This window comes from Gopherus flavomarginatus, chromosome 14 (genome assembly GCF_025201925.1).
Source record: "Gopherus flavomarginatus isolate rGopFla2 chromosome 14, rGopFla2.mat.asm, whole genome shotgun sequence".
Taxonomy (NCBI): Eukaryota; Metazoa; Chordata; order Testudines; family Testudinidae; genus Gopherus; species Gopherus flavomarginatus.
Window position 1 is genome coordinate 23,394,964 of NC_066630.1, and position 24,624 is coordinate 23,419,587.

The window sequence follows — 24,624 nt, forward strand, 5'->3', positions numbered from 1 at the left end:
AATCATATAACTGTTTGCTTAGTTCCTCCCTGAGTCATTAACTCTCTGCTGGCCCGCTCTGACCCAGGGACTGGGCCTGCTAAATACTGTTGCTCAGCTCCTGCCTGAGGACCTTAGCCCTTGACTCACTATTGCCTGCTGACCATGGGCTAGTCACAAATAACTATCTGTGTTTGCCTCTACTGCTGCCGCAGCAAGAGACTCCCGCAGCCAGGCTAATTCCCCATCAACAACTGGACAGAAGTAGCGAGGTGGTGTGGTTCCCCACCACCCCGGAGAGGGATGAGCCCTGGCCAAACTCCTCCACAGGTACTGTACATATTAACCTTTACAAAACCTTGCAAATCTTAGATTTTCTTAAAACTATTGCTGTAGTTAAGTATTTTTATATATGTTACTTCAGCAAATTTAACACTGTTAACAATGATTTTTGTGTGAAATAGCTGCTACACACAATATTGTCCTTCCACTAATATTATACATTCCAAAGGAAGCCTTCCCACTACACACTTTTGACCCACACTTCTGATATATGTCAAGTTTGCAAAATGATCTTCAGAATAACCCAAAAGGAAACAACTTCAGATTATCCTTTCATTTGTTACAGATCATGTCACCTCCAGTTAGGAAGACAATATACTATACTTCCAAGAGCCAGAGACCAGAACAATGTGCCTTGAATTAACAGAGCAGACTGAACTCTACCTCAGGTGTGGCACTAGTTATTGGTTAAAACTGGACCATGTGATTCTGAAGTATAGATAGGTAAATCTATGTTTATTAAAGCACATAATTTGATAGAAACTATGTGGAATGAAAATAATTGTCAGTTTGTTCAGTTTAAAAGCTTTCTTCCAAATGGCAATGTAAAACAACATAACAGGGTTAGAAGATGTTAATGTAGCCACCAGATGGAGCCATCTGTGTAATAAAAACAGTTTGAAAGGAAATCATAGTTCATTTATTCTGTTTCAACAAGAACAACTCTGACTTTTCTGCTATCTATTCCTCAATATCTAGCCAGCCTATTCAAAAAGTTTGATGGGAATTTTTGACACGTAGTGTTAGAGTGAATAGGTTAGTACTGAAACTAGAATATTTCTAAAATGATAGTATCTTACCTATGTCATCCGGTGCAGTTTGCTATACACATACCGGGTGAAATCCTTGCTGCAGGGATGTCAGTGGCAAAACACCCATTGACTACTTCAGTGTGGCCAAGATTTCACCCGTGGTGCAAATATATTTACAGTAATATCATAGCCTAACTAGGATACATTCATCATTACTGAATATTTGTATCTTCGTTTTGCTGGTATTTTACCTTAGAAAAAATATAGCAAGTCAATAAAATCTCCAGTCACCTGCCCCTAATAAACTATGAATATGTGTCTTTTATTGGAGTTTTAAGTGAGCATTTAGTTTCCTTCCCCTGAATATTGCCAGACTCTAGTGCTCCAAACACAACCCCCTTTGGAAAGCTGCTTACAGTTGGAATTATTCGCTTTTTAAACAATTGACATGATTTTTTGTTTCTTTATTCTTTTTTGTTTTGTTAAATTAAATGCCTTTTGCATCTAAGTCATAAAAACCAAGAGCAACAGTAGGCCTGTACCATTTTGAGATGTTACCCTGAGAGGGTTATTTTGTGTGATCATATAAAGCGTGGGAGGTTAAGAAGTCCCAAGTGTAACCACAGGGAGAGAAAGAAAGACACAGAGATGAGAAGCTTTATTTCTTATTGGTTTCCTCGTTCATTCCTCTCACCTCCCACAGAGGAGTCTAATGGGAGATGGTTTACTTTAGCATCAGAGAGATGGTATTATAATAAGGCTTCAGTGTGCAAAGAAACAAAAACAATCAGTTAATAATCCATGCTTTAGAAACACAACCTAGGGTTTTTTGTTTGTTTGTTTTTTACAGTAGACAACTTTTTGTAGATTTTGCTGTTGTTAAGAAACATTGTGTTGTTTCTGAAGCCATATGTGACACAGCTGTCCAACATTCTTTTAATTCATCGTTTGCTTGATTACATATGGTAGTGTATCAGACTGTCACGCCATATCACACCAAATGGATGACTGAAATAAACCAGGATGAAGGGAGGGCAGAGGTACCCTTGGATGAGCCTGCTTGGTCTAGGGACACACCTTGGTTGCATTTTTGTTTATTTGTTTGAGTTGCTCAGCTAAAATTTGGGGGAAGGGGAGGGTTAAGAAAAAAACACATGAAAACTCTCTCAAAGTCATTTTTTTTTAAATTTCTTCAGTAAATAACACTAAGGATCTTGTGTGTGACTCGAAGTAGCAGATGCTTCCCTGGATGCTTGGTACAGCTTCCCAAACAAGGGCCAAGATCCAACAGAATGCTCAAACTCAGGATGACCTCCTCAGGCAGGCAGGATGTGAGATAAACGCTCCTGGACTACACAATGAGACTACTCAGTCCAGCCCCTTGTAGTATTGGCGGGTCCTGTGAGCATTACCAGAGGTCTCTCTTGTCCCTGGTTTTCTTGTATAGGCTTTTGAGTTCTTTGCTCTTGTTGCAGCATTGAAAAGGGTTCTTGCTGGAACCCTTCTCTGCCATCTTTCTAGAGATGTCCATACATACTGCTTTATTCTTGTGATTTTTTGTAAGGGCTTTCTGCACCCTTGCTTCTCCCGAGATGGTGGAAAACTCAATGATTTCTGCACAGCTCTATGAAGGTGCACGTGTCATTGTATGGTAGTACAGGTTGTACAGTAGTAGTAATACCCGGCTCAAATGCTGAGGTATGTGAATCCAGGAGCAGATGGACCGGTCCTGGCTTCTGGCCAGCATTTGAACAGGGAAGATGACATCTGGATAACATGACCTCAGAAGAGTTGAGAGTACACAGGTAAACAGGCTCATCCTGATGATATGCAAAGCAGTGTGGGATAGCAGTTGGCGAACTGCCATCCTAGTGCGAATGAGCAGTGTGGGCACATGAACATTAGTCCACACTAACTCATCCACAATTAAATTAATCCGCTTTCAAACTGGATTTTGGAATACATATTGCTTGGTCAATTAGAGTGCTTTGAAAGAGTGTGGCATATATATGAAGGTCATTTGAGTATGCACTGGTTAAAGTTAGTGCAATTTAAACCTCCCATGTAGACAGGCCCAAAGTGTTTGCAGAATCAAGACCTTTAAAATACCAGAGAGATTACATTTGATTAGGCTAGTGACCTATTCTTTGCATAGGAGTGTAAACAGAGTATGTTACTTCTGGCTTTGAATATCTTGTTTTATAGAAAAATATTGCTATATTCAGCCGTAAAGAATTCAGATCAGTATTGCTCACATTTAGTGTTATTACACTGTTTGGGCCATTATAGCCTAGACCATCTAAAGATTAACAAGTCTACTACAGCCTTAGCTAAGAGCCAGCTAGCTGAAAGCTCATGCAGTAGAGGCTCATGTATGAAGCTTCAGAGGTCCCAGGTTCGATCCTAGTGTTACATGTGCACATGGTCAGCAAAGCAGGTTTATTTGCAACAGGATGGATTTGATTTAAATCATGATTTAAATCACTACTCAGGAAGACTTGATTTAATCATGGATTTCTACATAGAAGTGCATTCTTGTTGGTTGTTATAACCTTAGTACATAGTCTTCACAACTCAGAGATAGATGTAGGTTTCATTTTTAGAAGGTACACATTATACATTTTTAAGTGATTTATGTTGAAAACTTTTCAGATTAGTTTTACAGCTATATCAGAAAATGAATGATTGTTTGGTTATTTCATTTACCAAAGGTAAGTGAAGCAGATATTTATGAAGTCATTGGGAGGTAAACTATCTCCAATTCAACAGGCTAGTCATTAATATTTGGAGGATTTTCTTGCTATGCTGTATTACAGTGGTTCCCAACCATTTTTGTCTGGCGGGCGCCAGACGACAAGCCACGGAGGACTGTGGCGGCGGACAAGCATCTGCCGAAATGCCGCCGACAAGCGGCATCATCCAGAGGCATTGCTGCTGAAATGCCGCCGAACTTTGGTGGCATTTCGGCGGATGCTCGTCCACCGGCCAGTACGCGGGCACACTTAGACTCCCCGGCAGGTACCCTGGCGCCCTTGGGCGCCTCGTTGGGGACCCCTGCTGTATTAAGAGGAGAACATCACCAGACAGACATTTAAATTGTTTTATTTAACTAAAACACCAACGTTATGTATTCTAGATTTTTTTCTTCAACAGCAAACACAATATTTTAACAAAACAAGCATGAATTTTTGAAGTTAATTAAGCATTCAAGTTTTTTAAAATCAGGTTTGTTTTTGTTAAAATTGTTTTTAACTAAAATAATTTAATGAAATATTAAAAAAAAACATTAAATTGACTTTGTCAGCCAGGTCAATATGATAAACTTAAAATATTGGCTTCTGCAGCTAACTCAGTCGTCTTCACCTTCATTTTTCTGTTTGTTCATAATCTGGAAAAGAAAAACAAGCTTTCCTGCTTTTTCAGGTCCCAAACAATTTCTCAGTTTGGACTGAATTAGTCCAAAGGAAGAAAATATTCTTTCTACAGCAGCAGAAGAAGCTACTGTTGTTAAAAGTGAGATTATCACTTCAAGAGTCTCTGAATCCAAGTGCTAAAGTGACTTTCATCCCCTCACTGGTGTGACTTTCTTTAAAACGCCATCAGCAAACATATGTCTTGAAAGGTTCTTATTCCCAAACTGGGTCTCTTTTATGGCCTGCTGCCATTATAGGTTTTCCCTTCTGGTGAGAGAATGGTATGGGAGATCTCAAATCAATGAAGGCTACATTCAGGAAGACCTCAAGATTTCTGGAATATGCTGCTTAAACAGTTTCACTTTTGTTTCTACTGCCTGTCCCTCCCTTCTCACATTTATCTCCAGACTTCTTCTCCTTGTCCAGATCTATTCCACCCCCAACAATCGTCTATTTGTTGAAACTTTGCACTTTTAGAGAGAGGTAAGGGATTGATTCTGTGTACACAAATTTGCAGAGGGACAATAGGGTTGAGGTCTATTATTTCTCACCTCTATATATTTATTTTAAAACATTTTTGCTGTTAACAAGCATGTTATCTCTGGAGACACAAATCCACAGTTTGAGACCTGCAAAACTAAGCATCTCTGATGGTATCTTCTAGACTGAGCACTGAGTCCCATTGGGAGATAGAAAGATTAACCTAAATAATCTATACAGAAGCCCCTGGAACTTCATAAGATTGGGTCTCTAATCTATGAACTATTGGAACTCATTTACAAAACTTTTCTTAAACATAACATGAACATATTGTCTCACACTATAGAATAAATATTTATAATCCTTATTCCATTATCAGATATCTTTGAGCTATAATTTAATTAAAACTATCTTTAAATTAAAAAATATGATTAAAAAAATCATTGTCCACCCTGATTTGCAATATTAGAAAAGATAGGATGCCCACCAACCTTGCTAAGTCTTAAACGTTCATTCCACAACAACATGAGAGCAACTGTTCAGTTTGACAGGTCCATTTTGGACAGCTTTGAGATGAAAAGTGGAGTGAAACAAGGATATGTTCTTGCCCCTACACTCTTTGGAATCTTCTTCTTGGTTCTCGGGAACTGTGCATTTAAGGAGATGAAAGGTAGAGTGTATCTCCACACAAGATTACATCAGAAACTCTTCAAACTGTCGCGACTTAAAGACCAAAGTAAAAAAGGCTCTAATCAGGGAACTTCTATTCGCTGATGCTGCTGCCCTCATAGCCCATGATGAAGATCTACTACAAGAACTCACGGACGGACTGCCTTTCAACTGCTTGTCAGGCATTTGCACTCATCATCAACATCAAGAAAATGGTTCTATTAGGACAGGGGATTCCACAAGATCCTTCAGTCACCCTAAATGCAAACCAGCTAGAAGTAGTTGAAAAGTTCAGATATTTATGTTTTACAGCGACCATCAGCCTCTCACTGGATGGAGAACTAAATGTTCACATTGGAAAGGCTGCCACCACCACCTTTAGCAGACTAACTAAAAGAGCATGGAACAACTCAAAGCTGACCATCAAGACCAAAATGCTAGTGCACCAAGCTTGCATCCTCAGCACTCGTGTATGGCAGGAAACATGGACAACTTATGCTCATCAGGAGAAAAGGTTAAACAGTTTCCCCCTACTTTGTTTATGCCGTATATTCAACACCAAATGGCAAGATAAGTCACAAATGCAGAGGTTCTTCAAAGGGCAAATTTACCAACCATGACAGCCCTGCTCAAGCAAAGACAACTGCGCTGGCTGGACCATCCGAGTAGGTTGGAAGACGGATGCATACGTAAGGACATGCTATACGGGGAGCTATCAGAGGGAGTAAGAACAACAGGATATCCCAAGCTTCGCTATAAAGACACATGCAAGTGAGATATGAAGGAATTTGGTATTGATCCCGACCAATGGGAAATCTTGGCAAGTGATCATAACAAGTGGTGCCATCAGGGTATCAAAGTGACAAAAAGTCCTGTGGCACCTTATCGACTTAAAGAAGTATTGAAGCGTGAGCTTTGGTGGGTGAATACCCACTTCGTCAGATGCATCAAAGTCCATGATAGGAGCTAGTTCCTACAGGTTGAAGAGAAAAGAGCCCGTGGGAAGCAAGCAGCTCCCAACTAAGATATATACATTTGCAATAACTGCCAAAGATCATGCCAATCTTGGCTTTGCCTTTTCAGTCACATGAGACATTGAAAACCATCTACACGGTGGCCTGGAATTCCCATGTCTAGATTCGTAGATGAGTGTTGCAGGCACAGAGGGTGCCCGAGGCAAGCAATAGTGGTTCGTTGCCCAGAGTGCGAAGCGCCAATGAACACACACCAGGGTGGAGAAGCAAGCAAAGTTTATCTGAGATCTCAAAGCGGTGCAGGGAGACGAACGCCTCAAATCATGCACACCGACACAAGCGGCTTTTCCCTTTTTATAAGTTTTTTTTCTCTTTCTTCCCCCACCCTCCTCCTCCTCCTTCCCCCCCCCCCCGTAGCAGTTACGTAAGCGCAGGTGCATTAAGTAATCTTGGCCGTGGCAGCTCGTTATTAAGTTTTCCTTATGCAAGCTTTCTGGTCCTTCTGCTAAAGGTGCACAGGCCCTATCACCACTGCTTTAGACCAGTTTTAGCTGTGCTGCAACTGATAACTTACTGTTATGCATTTAATTTCACAGCTGCTAGCTTTCTAGATCAAGTAGAATTCAACATGGAGGAGCTTTGGTTCGCTGAGGCCTAGATTTATGCCTAGTGACACCAACAAGAGGATGCCATCAATGTGCACCATGAACACCTGCCCCCCTATACCCCCCCCCCCGTACTATAGCAAACACAGTTTGCAGTAAAGTGACTCGTACAGGTTGAGCTAATTATTTGCTAGTATCTGTGGGCTGCTGCTGGAGTGCTTCCCCTGGGGGTGATTTAGTCTCTGCAGGATAAGCAGACAACTACCCCGCGTTTGCTCCCTGGGGTGGGGGCCTGTCTGAACCTAAGCTTTGCAAACCCCCGCATTCCCTGTGGGAGCTGCGGCAATACACGCAATCATGCTAAGGCTGACAGCCTGAGGGTCCTGCTGCTGGGGCCCCGTGCATGGATGGGGGGGGGGGCGCGGAGAGCCATTGAACCGAACTGTTAAACCCTTTGAATCACGGAAACGACTTCAAGCATCTGTGGGGATTTGGGGAGAGCAGAGGGCACCCGCGGCTGAACTGCTTTCCGAGCCCCTTCAAGGGCAGGAGGGCCGGTCTCGCCAACCCGCCCGCGCGGCCTCTGTAGCAAGCCTAGGCGCTCGGGCGGGGACGAGACACAACCGATCAACGCCCACGTGTTTCCCCTCGGCCCCCGCGCCGGCCGGCTCCTAGTGGCAGCGCGGCTCGCACGGGGCCATTCCCCCAACTGAAACCTCCCGGGCTCTTCCGCGTCCTGGCCCGCCGCCTGCGAGCCTCGCGACTCTGCGCACCAAGGTAGCGGCCTGAGCTGCAGCAAGGGGAGCCCAGGGCCGCGGAGCCGCTGGGGGAGGAGAGGAAGTACAGAGAGACCCCGGGCTGGGCGGGGGGTACAGAGAGACCCCGGGCTGCTGGGAGGGGGGTACAGAGAGGCCCCGGGCTGCTGCGGGGGGTATGGGGCTGCTGGGAGGGGCTGGGCGGGGGGGTACAGAGAGAGCCCGGGCTGCTGGGTGGCGGGCGCAGAGAGAGCCCGGAGCTGGGGCGGGGGGGGTGTACAGAGAGGCCCGGGGCTGCTGGGGGTGCAGGAGGTGGGGTACAGAGAGAGCCCGGGCTGCTGCGGGGGGGGTGTACAGAGAGGCCCGGGGCTGCTGGGGGTGCAGGAGGTGGGGTACAGAGAGAGCCCGGGCTGCTGGGGGTGCAGGAGGGGGGGTACAGAGAGAGCCCGGGCTGCTGGGGGTGCAGGAGGGGGGGTACAGAGAGAGCCCGGGCTGCTGCGGAGGGGGGGGTGTACAGAGAGGCCCGGGGCTGCTGGGGGTGCAGGAGGTGGGGTACAGAGAGAGCCCGGGCTGCTGGGTGGCGGGCGCAGAGAGAGCCCGGAGCTGGGGCGGGGTAAAAGAGAAAGCAGCGCCCTGCGCGGGGAGCCGCGGTTTGTGCGTGTCTGCGGGAGGCGGGGGGGAGCGGTAGCCCCCAGCTGACATGCCGCTGAGCGCAGCGAACCTCCCGCCCGCTCCGTGGCCCCAGAGCCCTGCTCGGCTTCGCTGGGGCCTGCCAGAGCCTCCGCCGCCCCAGTCGGGAGGTCGCTTGCGCGCACATTGCGGCGGGCGGTGACCCCATTTTCGGGGTGTAAACTGCTGTCACCGCTGGCCAGATGTGTGTGTGCCACTGCCCTAGGGAGCGCCTGGTACGGGGCCACAGCCCTTGGGCAACCCCCGACTCCCAGAACCAGCCCTGCCAGATCGGCTGTAGCAGCCTCTAGGGCCCTGCGTTTCCCCGTTACATTTTGGCTGGTGTAATACAGGGTGTGTCTGGCCTCAGCCACAGCTCCAGAGGCTTTTCACGTGATGTGGGAGATTTCCCTGCTAGACGTTCCCAAGGGCTGGAAAAAGTGGAGCTGTAATGTTTGTTTTGGGATTTTTTCCATAGTAGGCATGAAAATGTCCTCAAATAGATAAAACCAAAACCTAACTTTTTGTGGGTGTAGTTATTTGAAATGAGATTATTCATTAACATTTTGTCAGGCCCCAAGAAAGTATTAAAGATTGCATTCCAAATACTCTTAAAACCTTAGACTGAATATTAAAGAAAACTTATTTGATGTACAATGAGTGCAGTTTTGTGTTCCTTGGCTGTTCAAGAGTGTTGCTTGCTGGGTCCTTAGAGATGTTTTCCTTTGCCATTTTGCCCACAAGGTTTATAAACTGACAGCCATCATTTTTGGCTGGTCATAGATTGCAAGTTGTTATAAATTTGTAGTATCCAGAAGACTCAAGATATATTCTCTGACCCCAGATAGCTTAGAGTCAGAATTTTAGGCACAACATGGGAAGGGAACATGTGGATACGGAGGATGAGATTTACATTATGATCACATGGTTTCTCATAGTTTATGCATGTGCAAGATATTGTTCACCTCAGAAGAAGTGAGGGATGGACTGGACAAAAGGTTGCATCCCTGTCTTGCAGATGATGAAACTGGGGCACAAATGAGTGATGTAACTTTACCAAGGTCACACAGCTCACCAGTGGTAGAATTTGGAATAGAACCATGTGTTTTGGCTCCCAAGCTGCAGCTCTAACTACTAGAAAGCACTCCCGCTGGACTACATGGGCCATTGGTCTGGCTGGTATAGTGGGGAGGTGAGGATGCAGGACTTAATGGATGTTAATCTGATGTGTTGCAGCAAGGAGGGTCTTGCCAATTCTCTAGAACAGGTGAGCTTTTTTGGTGTGTGTGTGTGTTTTTTTTTCCTTTTGGTTTTTAGGCAGTCTCCTGCCTGCTATAATTTTTCTTTTCCCCTCCAAGTGGTTTCAGTTGTTTTTAGTTGTCTCTGCTGGTTTTCCATTGACTGTTTTGGGATGTGGCAAGGGGAGGCATTAGAACCTTTCTTTACATCACTGGTTGATTAGGGAAGGAGGACAGCTTCCTCTTGCCTGAATAAGTCATCCAAGTACTGGTGACTAATTTCGGGTTTTAATGTGGCTTGTGTGGTCTCGGTGCAGCGCTGCTTGTTGAGGTGTTAAAAAAACACCTCAGTGAGCAGCGTATTTCCCAGCACTGGGGAACTGCTTACACTTGTGCTTTCAAGTGCTGAAACTTGAAGCACTCGGGGATGTTTTTTTCACATGCCTGGGTGAGAAAGTTGCAATGCTGTAAATTGCCAGTGTAGACAAGCCCTCTTACTCCAAGACTATAAAGCATACTTTCAGAATAAGTACATTATACTTGAAATGTTACCTGTACATACATCTTGCAATGATTCTGAATCTTGATGAATATCTGCAAGCTGCCTGTAGGTATTTTACATGTTACTCTTCATGGATAAATATGCTGTGTGATATGTTTGATGCAATGAGTGTGTGGTCTGAGGTGAGCGTTATTGGCAAAAAATGGGACTCTTTGCCAAGTGGTTTCTAGGTTACAGTAAATGATTTAGGAATTTTAGGCGCACAAGTCCCACTCAAGACAGCAGAATGTACCTGTGGGCCTTCCTCTAGAGAGGAAGATCCTCCTTTTGTAGATAGGTATGTTTTTACTCTTTTGATTCTTTTATTGGCAGCTTCTGCTACAGCAGTTTGTGGACTTCTGCCCCCAGCTAACCATGGAGGTTATGTGGACTTCTGAGTCACTGTGGCTAACAGTCTATTCTCTGGGATCATATGATGATTGTGTAACAACCAGGCCAATCATCTACTCAGAGTTACTAGGGGAGATGTCTCAAAAGCTTCTGTAATAACAGCCATTTTATGGATAGACTATGAAATTAAAATATCTATGTATATTGGAAATGCATAAAAGGGATATATAGAAATTAGAGCTAATCTAAGGGGGAGGGCTGTTGAGTTCCCCTGGCTGCCTTTAGTTTGTATTCTTTACTTCAATCAGGATACAATGTGAAGGTCACCACAGGTGCTTATATATGCTTTCTACTAGATATTGACTTGACAGGAATCTGCCAGCAATTGTCCAGAGAGTCTCGGTCCAACTTTTACTGTCACCTTACAGCAGTGGACTCCAACCTTTTTACATCCAAGATCATTTTTAAATCTAAGGGCAACCCAGGATCTACTGTGCTCCTTCTGAAAAGCCCTGCCCCGCTCACTCACTGTTACAGGGCTGGGATAGGGGCCAGGAGGTGGGGGTGCAGGCTCTGGGCTGGGGCCGAAGGGTTTGCAGTGTGGGAGGGGGCTCTGGGCTGCGCTTGGGGCAGGGTGTTGGGGTGCAAGAGAGAGTATGAGGTGGTGGCTCTTGGAGGGAGATCAGGGCTGGGCCTTGGGGTTCAGGAGGGGGTTCAGGGTACAGAAAGAGGTATGGGGAGCTGGATCTGGGAAGGGGCTAGGGGTTGGGGTGCTGGCTCCGAGATCAGGGCTGGGGGTTAGGGCCTGGCCTTCCACTGGGCAGCACTTACCTCTGGCAGCTCCCAATCTCCAGTGGGCGCAGCGAGACTCAGGCAGGCTCCCTGCCTACCCCTGCCCCACACCATTCCCAGAAGGGGCCAGTGTGCCCCTGGATGGGGGAGGACATGGCTCTGTGAGCTGCCCTTCTCTGCAGGCACCGCCCCTGCAGCTCTCCTGGCCAATGGGACCTGTGGAGGCGGTGCTTGCAGGCAGGAGCAGCATGCAGAGGGAAACCCCCGCCCTGGGAGCGGCATGAGGCCGGGGGTAGTGGCAGCCACACTTTGCCGCTGGAGATCGCGATCGACTGGGAGATCCTCTAGGATTGACAAGTCAACTGTGATCGACTGGTTGGTGACCACTGCCTTACAGTCACACGAGTAGAGGTGGCTGCTAATTGATCAGAGGTATCTATTGGTTTATTGTATACAAATACTTGATTTGAAGACTGTCACGGATTTGGATTTGGAGTCGGCTACGATAACCTCTGAAGGCTGTATGCTCTGTAGGTTTTTTGAAGTATTGTAAAGCTATTTTCTGAATTCATATGGTATGTTAATTCAGAATGGGATTTTAACGAATGCACCATGGCAAGGGGGAGTGTGGATCCAGATAGCTAGCTATCCACCTACCAACACTCAAGAGAGTTGGCTCAACCCCTGGATGTACTTATCATGAGTTTGGCAAGTGAGGAGGCCCAAGTTGGGCACCTGGAGAACAATGGCTTTTTGCTTGTTGTAAAAAAGATACTCCCTGAAGTAGGGGGAGGAGGAGGGTAGGAACACTCAGAATATGAGGGTTGAAAGGGACCTCAGGAGGTCATTTAGTCCAGCCTTCTGCTAACAGCAGGACCAATCTCCAGGCAGATTTTTGCCCCAGATCCCTGAATGCCCCACTCAAGGATTGAACTCTCAACCCTGGCTTTAGCAGGCCAGTCCTCAAACCAACATGTTTTTCAGGGGACTGAGATGGTGTTGGGCAGAGGGAAAGAGCTAAGATGAAGAGAAACTAACATTGACCCCAGGAAGCTTCTGGGGTTCCATATACTTATGTTGATTTCAGTGGGCATTAAGCAGGTTAGGTGCCTAGGCACTTTTTGAAAATCCAACTAGGTGCCTCTTTATATCTTTAAGCACCTAAATCTCTTTTGAAATCTGGCTCTTGTTGACCAGAAACAATCTGTCAGTTCACTAAGATAATGCTTCCTTTGTTTTAAAAGTCAGCTAGCTGTAAATTCAAAATATACATTAATAAATCTACTCTTTTTTTTCCCCTTATGTATCCAGCACCTTGAAGGTAATTTTGCTTAACTAATAGCAATAATTTTAAAATGCTGGGTTTGAACATCTTTCATTGAGTTCCAGTTTCCTTCAAATGCAGCTTGACATGAATCTCATGTAAAAAATGATCTATTAAATAAAAAATGAGTGATTTCTCCAACTTCTAACATAATGGAATGTCAAAATGAAGGCTCTGAATAAATGTATGTTAAGTTATATAATTACTTAAATATATAAATAGTGTATCCTGATTACCAAAAGGAAGTACCAAATTTATTGTACAATGGTATTTGTTTGCAAATCAACATGTTTTAATGGTTACCAATGGATGAGAATTAACCTCTCTTTAGGAAAATAACCAGAGTACACGTGCAACACAAGATTAAAATTAGTTATGTAAATCAGAGTTTCCTGTTTGTTGATTTAAATCATGATTAAAATCAGTAGTTTAAATCACTTTGATTTAAAGCAATCCAGCCTGCTGCAGACATGCTGTTTGCAGAACTGTTAATATTTTAACTGGATGTCTTTTCTCGACTATTTTAAAAACAATGTTTGAATTACAATGCAGGAACTGATTAGCTGTTATATTATCCACTTTTAAAAATTGGTAAGTAAGCAGTTGTGTGAATCTTGTTCCTGAATCACTCCACACGTGCTCACTGACCAGGAACGGTGAGTCACAGATGCGGTGATCTAGCATAGTACTGATGAGGTGGCAGAGTTAGTTTCAGTTACTAGAATTCACATCTAATTTGACAGGACAGGTGAGCCTGGGAAGGGAACTGGTGTGTGGAATAGAGAAGGCTTGTGACTCTCAATATGCTACATGTGCAATCAAACCTCATTGTAGATATGTTCACATATGACATTTTTATAATTGATACCTTCCTATTTCCATTCAGGTGTCCATAGTAATAAAGAATATTGCCAGAAGAGAAGTAATAGGGGCAGAATTATTGAAATGTGTCTTCGCATGAATAACTTTGTCTATTGAAATACAGTAAATTTCACACCTAAAGGTTTTTGGATGAGATAACCAGTTGAGGTGATAGTCTTAGCCATTTTAGGTGCAGACTTTTCAGAACTTCCAGGATCTATCAGTGCATTTTTATAATAAAGTGCCATATTATTATGGTACCTATATTGTGGAAGAATTATCTGGCAGTCCTACCTGCCTCTTTCAGGGCATCGTTATGCCTGTGTAATGGAAATATTTGAATTGGGCATCTTGTTGTAGAAGTGGCTTAAAACCTCTTGGTGAATAATGTTGTGTAATTTAACAACCTGATTTTGAGGCTTCGTTAGAGTTTTTAATATTCAGAACCACACATTTGGTGTTTAACAAAAAAGCATATTTGATTTTTTTTTAAAGGCATAACTTCATTTGTGTGTGAGCTGTCTGCCTTGGCTTTAATGAACATGTTTTTGGTGCATTACCTAACCTTTTTGAATTAATGTTAGTTTAAAAAGTAAACTTAAATGAGATCGACAGCTGTGGCTCTGGTTATTATGCCCGTAATTGTCCATTGCTCTTCATTCCCAGAGATTACTCTTAAGGCAACTGTCATGTATTTCATGACCCAGAGTTTACATAAATTTTAAAGCTCAACATACACCTCCCAGGCTATTGGATTCTTATTTTTATTTATTTATTTATTTTGAGGAAGGGTGTGTGGGGAGGTTAAAATCAAATTCTCTAGCTCGGAGTAATTTATAATTCTTCCTATTGTGTGTGTCACATACACAAAGCTGCAGATTTGCTCTGGCTACTTTCTTATCATTTGTCTACTAATGTAGCTGACTGAGATCTACAACACAGTAGTATTTTCATAACATTAAGTGAAATTACAGAAAATTTTTAAAGGAGAAGAAACTGAAAAATAGCACTTAAAAAAAGCAGTTACTTCTTGGAGGGGCAAGCAGGGAGCCGAGCCCATTTAGCCCTTGCCTTCTGTGATGTTTTGTATCATGTCTGTCTGTCTGCTGGGCACCAGAATGAAGCCACCAACTCACTTCACATTGGCCACTGAAACACCATTAGATAGTGATATTTCTGGTCATTATTGCCCTGATTTAGTTTAACTTGGTAGCTTATCCAGTTTGAGAAACCTGAGACATCCAGTTTATATATGTGCTCATGTGCTGCTGAAGTAGAAGGACTAAACCAGGGATTGGCAATCTTTGGCACATGGCCTACCAGGGTAAGCCCCCTGGCGGGCTGGGCCGGTTTGTTTACCTGCCACATCAGCAGGTTCGGCCAATGACAGCTCCCACTGGCTGTGGCTCGCCGTTCCAGGCCAATGGGGGCTGTGTGTATATGTAATATATTAGTGCATATGTTTTAATAGGTCCATCCACAGTTCTGGCATTTCTGAGTCTTAACCAAATAAATCCGGAACTCCCACTGATTTGCGAATAAGATAGATGATCCAGTCTACTCATAAACTAATCTGCTAAATTGTTTGACCGAGCAGAGATAAGTGCTTTTCCATAGTACCTTTAAGGATTTCCTTGGGGCCACTGATGCTTAAAAGTAGCACAAGCTTTAGTACTTAGATGGATTGGGACCATTGTGCTGAGCACCTTGCTCAGTCAAGCCGCAAAAGAGCGAAAACAAGTATTAAAATCCTTTATAATCACAGTCTTACTATGGAGGGAACAAAGAGCTCCCATGTTTTACTGCGAAAAAGAATGTGTAGATTTGCTTGAATTCCATATTTCTTTTCTGCGTCACACCTTGAGATCTGACCTTTGTTGTCACTATGCTAATGCTAATATTTTTTACTCTGTCTTTATTATAACTATGCCTGATAGACTTCAAATATGGCAGTACAGTCAGAGTTTTCATTATTATAGTACAATTTTTCTGGTTCTGAGAGAGCAGTCTTTCTCTGCACCCTTAATCTCCTCTTTGCTTGGACCCGAGTGTTAGAGCTTCCCTTTCCTTCTATCAGCGAAACCTTGGAACTGTGTGCCATCATCTGTACTGCTTGAGATGTGATACCATTGTGAGATAACGTTTCTCTTAGTGTTTACTTGCCTGTGTGGTCTAAAGGATGTCACAGTTCACTTTCTGTGGTAGCTCAGCTTTACAAATTGCAGCTGCTGACCTAGCACAGTTCTTATTTCAATTTATTTAGTTTAAGAAACAGTTTAAGAAAGTCAGCCTGTTGACTGATAGAAGACATTCACCTCTATTAGTCATATTCTCAGGTGAAGGACTATCTGACTTAAGTAGCTGGCATGTATTATTTGGTCAGTTGCGGGAGTGAGGAGGTGGTCAGGTCTTATATTTGTAATTTGGTTAGTCAGTTCTGTGTATTACCCTGGAGACTCAGTTCAATTTCCAAAGACACATTTCTCAAATTGTGCTTGAAACGTATGCTGGGAATGCCTGCCTGGCAGTACGCTACTTTTTAAAACTTTGGTGTTCTCTTGGGAACCACTGGAGCGTTCTTCCACTGTTTATATTTCCTGGAATAAGAAGACGTGGTAACAATGAATTCCAAGCCAATATTGCTAAACTAGGGCCTGATTTATCTGTTTAGATACTTGCATGACCTCTGTCACCGTGGTCTTAGAGTGCCTAACACATAATTAAAAATAGAAATAACAATAATGCTCTCCTTTTTCCCCCCCCTTCATAAACTGGAGGAGAAATAGCTTGATTAGTTTATAGTTTTTCTTTGCTTGCTTACGCAAGTTGGTTGTGGGCCTGTGAGAAGAAATTGTTGAGGGAATGCGAATTTGAAGAAGTTAGTTTTGCATTTGGTTGCAAAAGTGGGGAGGCTTGTGGTCATTCTGATCTTTTGTGTGAGTGATCTCCATAGCTCAGATCCAGCTCCTGGAAAAGTTCTCTCCTTTGCTAACAAGCTTCCCCACTTGGTCAACAGTGTAATTGTTCCATTGAATATGTTTCTTTTTGAGACACCAAGATAATAGTGGGAGAGGTGTTTCTCAGCCAGGGTACCGTTTTGACTGTTGAACAGCTGAGTCCTCCTCTATTCTCCCGCCTTGGGTGTCTTTTACACTGCTTTGCTGTGAGAACCACTACTCTTGGTCTGCCCATCACAGCCTCCATGCAGATTACTTCCAGCTATACTTAGGGCCCTACCAAATTCACAGCCATGAAAAATGTGTTGCAGACTGTGAAATCTGGTCTTTTGTGTGCCTTTACCCTATACTATAGACTTCACGGGGGGAGGTCAGTGTTTCTCAAATTGGAGTCCTAGCCCAAAAGGGAGTTGCAGGGAGGTCACAAGGTTATTTTAGGGGGGTCATGGTGTTGCCACTCTTACTTCGGTGCTGCCTTCAGAGCTTGGCAGCCGGAGAGTAGCGGCTGTTGGCCAGGCACCCAGCTCTGAAGCCAACACTCTGCCAGTAGCAGTGCAGAAAGGTGGCAGTACCGTACCATGCCCCCTTTCTGCGCTGCTGTCTTCAAAGCTGGGCAATCAGACAGTGGCAACTGCTCGCTAAGGGCCCAACTCTGCAGGCAGCAGTGCAGAAGTCAGAAGGATGGCAATACCATACCATGCCATCCTTACTTCTGCTGCTGGTGGTGGCTCTGCCTTCAAAGCTGGGTCCTGGCCAGCAGCTGCTGCTCTCCAGCTGGTTAGCTCTGAAGGCAGCGCTGCTGCCAGAAGTAAGGTTAGCAGTACCACAAACCTCCCTACAATAACCTTGCAAAACACCCCCCTCCTTTTTGGATCAGGACCCCTACAGTTACATCACTGTGAAATTTCCAATTTAAATAGCTGAAATCATGAAATTTATTATTTTTAAAATCTTTTATGACCATGAAATTGACCAAAATAGACTATGAATTTGGTAGGGCCCTAGTTATGCTGTATTAGTGCTTTAGCCAGCCACTCTTGAATTACACTGCAGAGCAACACCAGCAAATTCCCAGGCCCAGACTTTCTCTCAGAAATGTGTGTCTTGTACTGTCCGGCCCTCTCCTGGGCTACACAGGTTCATTTGAAGTCCGTCATTTTATTAATAGAAAATGATGTACACAAATCCTATTCCCCCAATTGAAGTTTCCCAAACACTTCAATCCAAGCACACTGGTTTAGATATAACAATAAAACAAATTTATTACCTACAGAAAGATAGATTGCAAGTGACTACAAGTAATGAAGAACAAAAGTCATAATTAGGTACAATTAAATAAAAGGTAAAATGCAACTAATACCTAACTTAAGTGAATGTAAAGCACCACGTCTCTCTCAGTCTTACTGTCTGAAGTCCTTTTAGTCAGGATCTCTATTCCCAGTCCAAAGCTATTTTCTGTTTTCTTCAGCTGTTATCGATGTTGAGTAGAGGTGAAGGGAGAGATCATTTGGGGTATCTGTTCTCCATTTTTTTAATCTTTTTTCCTTGCGGATCATCTCCAGCTGGGGTTCAGGAGACAGAGTCTGTGGGGATGGGAACCTCCATCAGTTTCTTTGCCAAGATGTAAATTTCTCTTTCTCACCCTTTCTCCTGCCAAAGAATGGCCATTTAATCAGATGCTGGTCTATCTGATTTCATTGACACCTGGCTGAGGAACTGGTTTGTGGCTGCTCTTAATATCCAGGGATCCTAGTTTTCCAAGATTAAAAAAATCCAAAATACGCCAATTTAAAAAAATGGTTTTTCCTTGATTAAAATGAAATGCTGAACTCTCTAGCCTCTCTCTCTAGATAACACTGGTCTACAATTTTTGAGAAGTCGTCTGCCTCAGAGATAAAATGTGCTATTTATTATGTATTTTGATGTGCTGAATTCAAATATGACTATTAAAACAACTGGCTACTGTTTCTAAGATACTTAAGTTTTTACATTTTATGTCTATGTATATTGTGTAGATAGTAGAGTTTTAATCATAAATTGTAAACCTAGGTCTTATCATGTGTTTATGGTTGCTTTACATGATAATATTTCACCTGTCCTGTTTATGTAACACTTTAAAAATCAGCAAAAGGGTTATATAAATAAAATAAAATTTATTATGAAATAAAAGGCAAAAAACTATTATGTACATAGTTTAGTCCTATTCAGTGTCTGCTCGGCGCTTCTTGACTTGTCTCTTGTATTTATTAAATGGAGCATCTCTTGTTACTGTCAAGCAATAGTCTGCAAGCATTGATGGGCTCCATTTGCCCTGATAGCCTGCCAGGAGATTCCACTGCTGTAGTCTGGAGCCCAACAGCTCTGCCTTACTTTTGGGTAGTTCCAAATCCCTGACAAGGTCGTTCAGTTCACCTTGTGTTATGAGGTGTGGTTCAGAGGAGGAGGATGGGAGAAAATGTGGGTCCTGTGACATTGATGGTTCAGGACCAGAAGTTTCATCCTCTTCCTCTTCCTCGTCTGACTCAAGTGAGAATGATTCTGGTGCATCAGGAACTGGCAGTCCTTCTCCGTTGGGTACTGGGCGTATAGCTGATGGAATGTTTGGATAATGCGCAGTCCACTTTTTCTTCTTTGACACACCTTTCCCAACTGGAGGCACCATGCAGAAGTAACAATTGCTGTTATGATCTGCTGGCTCTCTCCAAATCATTGGCACTGCAAAAGGCATAGATTTCCTTTTCCTGTTCAACCACTGGCGAAGATTTGTTGCACAAGTGTTGCAGCATATGTGTGGGGCCCACCTCTTGTCCTGATCTCCAATTTTGCAGCCAAAATAAAGGTGATAGGCTTTCTTAACCATAGTGGTTATACTGCACTTTTGTGATGCAAAAGTCACTTCACCACAAACATAGCAGAAGTTATCTGCACTCTTCACACAAGTACGAGGCATCTCTGCTCACTTTGGCTAAACAGAAATGTGTCCCTTTGCAAAATCAAACACTGACAAAGAAGAGAGCAGACACTGTATGATTTCTAGAGCTGATATAGGGTAATTTGTTCAGCAGAGTGATGTAAGCTTCGTTATGATTGCATCATCCATGACTTCTAGGAATAACATGATGCAATTCATATCATGTATAACACAATACCAGCTTCAGATTGCATCCTTCATTGTTTTGCCTCAAAAGCAAGTACTGTCCAAACCCAGTCATAGATTTATTCATAGATCCAGTCAAAGATGTATTTTAGTCATTTCTGGTTTAAATTGAGATCCCTTCCCTTTTTAACTCACTTATCCTCCGCCATTCCCAAGTCAAGGGTCGTATATACTGACCCAATAGCATATCTTGAAAACTAGAGCCAATTAACAATTTTAAGCATCATTTTCGTTCTCAGTGACCCAGAATTAGTAAAGTTGGACTACATTTATTTCAGAAGCATTTTGGCTGTAGAGCAGTGTAATCAGTTGAACACAATGCTTTATTCATATATATCCCCATTTATCCAGCTCTCCATATTAACTGAACCACCAGCTGATAGTGGCTGGGGTTCTGGCTATCAGCCCTGGGTGGCTGGGGCTCTGGCTGTTAGCTCTGTGCCCATGGCTGGCCACCTGAGGTGTACTCCCCCCCCCCCCCATCTTAAAATAAGGGATAGAAAACTCTTTGCCAGTTCTCCTGATTATCCAAATTATCCGATCTGGCCCTGATCACAATTAGATTGGATAAATTGAGTTCTATTATAAATTTAAAGCTCTTTCAAAAATCAACCAAAAGAGGGGGAGGTTGTATGCATTGAATAAATGACACTTGTACTTTCAGTACAATTTAGTTAATTGTTAATGTATGGTTTTTATTTTTTCACAAAATAGAAATTTTGTGTCTGCGTGTTTTTGTTTTGTTTTTTCTGGCAAATGGATTTCTAGGATTCCTGGTGATATCATACAGTAGAATCTTATAACTTTACATACAGTTTTGCTGCACACATTTTACCAGGACAATAATAATCAGCAAACTGTGAGTTTTCAAATGATACCTCATAAGGCATACTTTGTATAGAATTTATCATACCCTTGGAAAAGGAATGAACATAGGGGTTCAGACTGTCATAGTATGGCCACGCAGGATGGAATTCTTGAGGAGGCCAAAAGGATGCCCAAAATGCACATCTGGGGCTGTGTGCTGTTTAAATTGGACATAAAGGAGATTTAGAGAGCTATTTGTCATCAGCATTGCAATAGCTTCCTATCAAGGGGTCTTGTGGGGATACCTCAGGGTGAGGGGTTTAGAGTTGGAGGAACAGGTGTCCTGCATGAATCTCTGGATTTGGCCTAAGGGGAAGGCCATTTCAGGGTATTTCTATTCACCCTTGAGGCTCGTTGGGAGTTTGACAGGGCTATTTGATGACTGATAGTACCAGATGCTGCGGAGAGGTCAGCAGGATGTATATACATGTGCTTCTGTGCTCTCCTCCTGCCCATCAACAAGAGAAGTTGGCAGTAGTTGAGGGTGCTCAGTATCAGTCTACACTGTATCCCTAATTCACAAGCCTTCATTCAGGGTGAAATTTGGTTACCTTGAATTCAGCAATGAACTTCCACAAGATGAAACCTGGTAATTCATATTAATCACCCTTCCAGCCAGGGTGGATTTGATTTAAATCAATTTGATTTAAATCACTAGTCAGGAAGACAGGATTTAACATGGATTTCTACATAAAAGTGCATTCTTGTTGGTTGTTACAACCTTAATATGTTAATAATTATAACCTTAATAATAATATGTATTATTCACAACTCAGAGATAGATGTAGGTTTCAGTTTTAGAAGGTACACACTATACATTTTTGAAGTGATTTATGTTGAAAAATTTTCAGATTAGTTTTACAGCTATATCAGAAAATGAATGATTGTTTGGTTATTTCATTTACTTCCCAATGACTTCATAAATATCTGCTTCACTTACCTTTGGTAAACTATCTCCAATTAAACAGGTTAATCATTAATATTTGGAGGACTTTTTTGCTATGCTGTATTAGGAGGAGAACATCACCAGACAGACGTTTAAATTGTTTTATTTAACTAAAACAACAATGTTGTATATTCTGGATTTTTTTCTTCAACAGCAACCATATAATATTTTAACAAAACAAACATGAATTTTTGAAGTTAGTTAAACATTCAAGTTTTTTTAAAATCAGGTTTGTTTTTGTTAAAATAGTTTAATGAAATATTTAAAAAAAAACAAATATTAAATTGACTTTGTCAGCTAGGTCAACATGATAAACTTAAAATATTGGCTTCTGGAGGTAACTTACCCGTCTTCACCTTCATTTTCCTGTTTGTTCATAATCTGGAAAAGAAAAACAAGCTTTCCTGCTTTTTCAGGTCCCAAACTATTTCTCAGTTTGGACTGAACTAGTCCAAAGGAAGGAAATATTCTTTCTACAGCAGCAGAAGAAGCTGCTGCTGTTAAAAGTGAGATTATCACTTCAACAGTCTCTGAATCCAAGTGCTAAAGTGACTTTCATTCCTTCACTGGTGTGACTTTCTTTAAAACGCCATCAGCAAACATATATTTCTTGAATGGCTCTTATTCCCAAACTGGATCTCATTTATGGCCTGCTGCCATTATAGGTTTTCCCTTCTGGTGAGAGAATGGTATGGGAGATCTCAAATCAATGAAGGCTACATTCAGAAAGACCTCAGGATTTCTGGAATATGCTGCTCAAACAGTTTCACTTGTTTCTACTGCCTGTCCCTCCCTTCTCACATTTATCTCAAGACTTCTTCTCCTTGTCCAGATCTATTCCACCCCCAACAATTGTCTATTTGTTGAAACTTTGCACTTTTAGAGAGAGGTAAGGGATTGATTCTGTGTACACAAATTTGCAGAGGGACAGTAGGGTTGAGGTCTATTATTTCTCACCTCTGTATATTTATTTTAAAACATTTTTTGCTGTTAACAAGCATGTTATCTCTGGAGACCCAAATCCACAGTTTTCAGAGTAGCAGCCGTGTTAGTCTGTATCCGCAAAAAGAACAGGAGTACTTGTATGCATCCGAGGAAGTGAGCTGTAGCTCACGAAAGCTCATGCTGAAATAAATTTGTTAGTCTCTAAGGTGCCACAAGTACTCCTGCTCTTTTTGCAAATCCACAGTTTGAGAACTGCAAAACTAAGCATCTCTGATGATATCTTCTAGACCAGTGTTTTCCAAACTTGGAATGCCGCTTCTGTAGGGAAAGCCCCTGGTGGGCCGGGCCGTGCCGGTTTGTTTACCTATCCCGTCCGCAGGTCCGGCCGATCGCAGCTCCCACTGGTCGCGGTTCACTGCTCCAGGCCAATGGGCGCAGCTGAAAGCAGCACAGGCCGAGGAACTTTCTGGCTGCCGCTTCCAGCGGCTCTCATTGCCCTAGAGTGACGAACTGTGGTCAGTGGGAGCTGCAATCAACTGGACCTGCGTATGGGGCAGGTAAACAGCCCGGTTCGCCAGGGGCTTTCCCTACACAAGCAGCATCCCAAGTTTGGGAAACACTGTTCTAGACTGAGCACTGAGTCCCATTGGGTAGATAGAAAGATCAACCTCAGTAATCTACACAGAAGTCCCTGGAACCCTGTAAGATTGGGCCCCTAATCCATGAATGGTTGGAACTCCTTTACAAAACTTTTCTTAAAGATTACATGAATACATTGTCTCACACTATAGAGTAAATATTCATAATCCTTATTCCATGATCAGATATCTTTTGAGCTATAATGTATCTTAATTAAAACTATCTTTAGATAGGTTTTTTTCCTCAAGAAGCATTTTATCAAAAAAACTGATTGATTTTTTTTTTAAAGCATTGATTTTTATCCACCCTACTGCCAGCTGTTGCTCCTCATCTAGAAACTATTTTTACTGTTTATCACTGCACCAGGATGAAAAGTTCGGTCTTCAGTCTACTTCTCTATGCAACAATCAAGAATAGAAGTAGATGTAGGAGCCGTGTGTGTCAGTACAGTGCATCTGAGCAATATACACAATACAGTAGTGCATGGAAACCTCTATTATTTAGACACAGACAAAGATCACAGGGTCAGAGAAACAGTGATATTTAAAAATATACATTAAACAATTTTCCCTGCCTTATACATGCCCACTAGCATCTTGTGGCAAACAGTAGATTTTATATTTGCCTAAAATTGCATGAAGTGTTGTTGGTGGCTCAGTGGCTTCCTCCCAAAACTTACAAATGTTAATTATAATGCACCCTGAGCCCTACATCTGCCCTTGGCCCTCACCCATGTCGATTAATTAGGCGCACACTCCAACCCATGTCATTTCTGTACCTTCCTGGCCTGATATTAATTTCTGCCTCATATCTCACCTACTCCCTAACCCCCTGTCAGTTCCACATCACCCACCCCCCACATCTACCTCTTTCACCGCAGGCATCCTCCTGCCGCTCTGGGGGCTCCTTTTCACACACGTCCTCACCCATGGCCTGGATGAGGCAGCTCAGTGAATCAACACCGAGGTTGTAAGATGCTTTGGGGCAGTGACTGTTTTTTGTTGTTCTGTTTTTACGGCACAAATTCGACTGTTCAACTCCTATGTGAAATCAGTCCTACTGTATGGAGCTGAAACCTGGAGGACAACCAAAACAACCATCAGGAAGATCCAGACCTTCATTAATGGCTGCCTCAGAAGGATTCTCCAGATCCGCTGGCCAGACACCATCAGTAACATCCACCTCTTGGAGAGGACCTGTCAACTCCCAGCAGAGGAAGAAATCAGAAGGAGAAGGTGGGGTTGGATAGGACATACACTACGTAAGCAGCCAACTAACATCACCAGACAGGCACTGCGGTGGAACCCCCAAGGCAAGCGGAAAAGAGGCCGTCCAAGAAACACCTGGCGACGCGACCTTCAGGCTGAT

At 43.0% G+C, this 24,624-nt stretch overlaps 1 protein-coding gene across 3 annotated transcripts in view; it reads left to right on the plus strand.

Moving 5' to 3' along the window:
* Positions 1-24,624, plus strand: part of C14H19orf12 (chromosome 14 C19orf12 homolog) — a 48,095-nt gene that overhangs the window by 18,179 nt on the left and 5,292 nt on the right. For 2 of the 3 annotated variants that reach the window (XM_050923138.1, XM_050923141.1), the window contains exon 1: positions 7,876-7,991. The exons of the other annotated variant lie outside the window; for it this stretch is intronic. The gene's annotated coding sequence lies outside the window, so the exon portion shown is untranslated. Of the gene's footprint in view, positions 1-7,875; positions 7,992-24,624 lie in introns of those variants that run through there. 3 annotated transcript variants of the gene reach the window in all.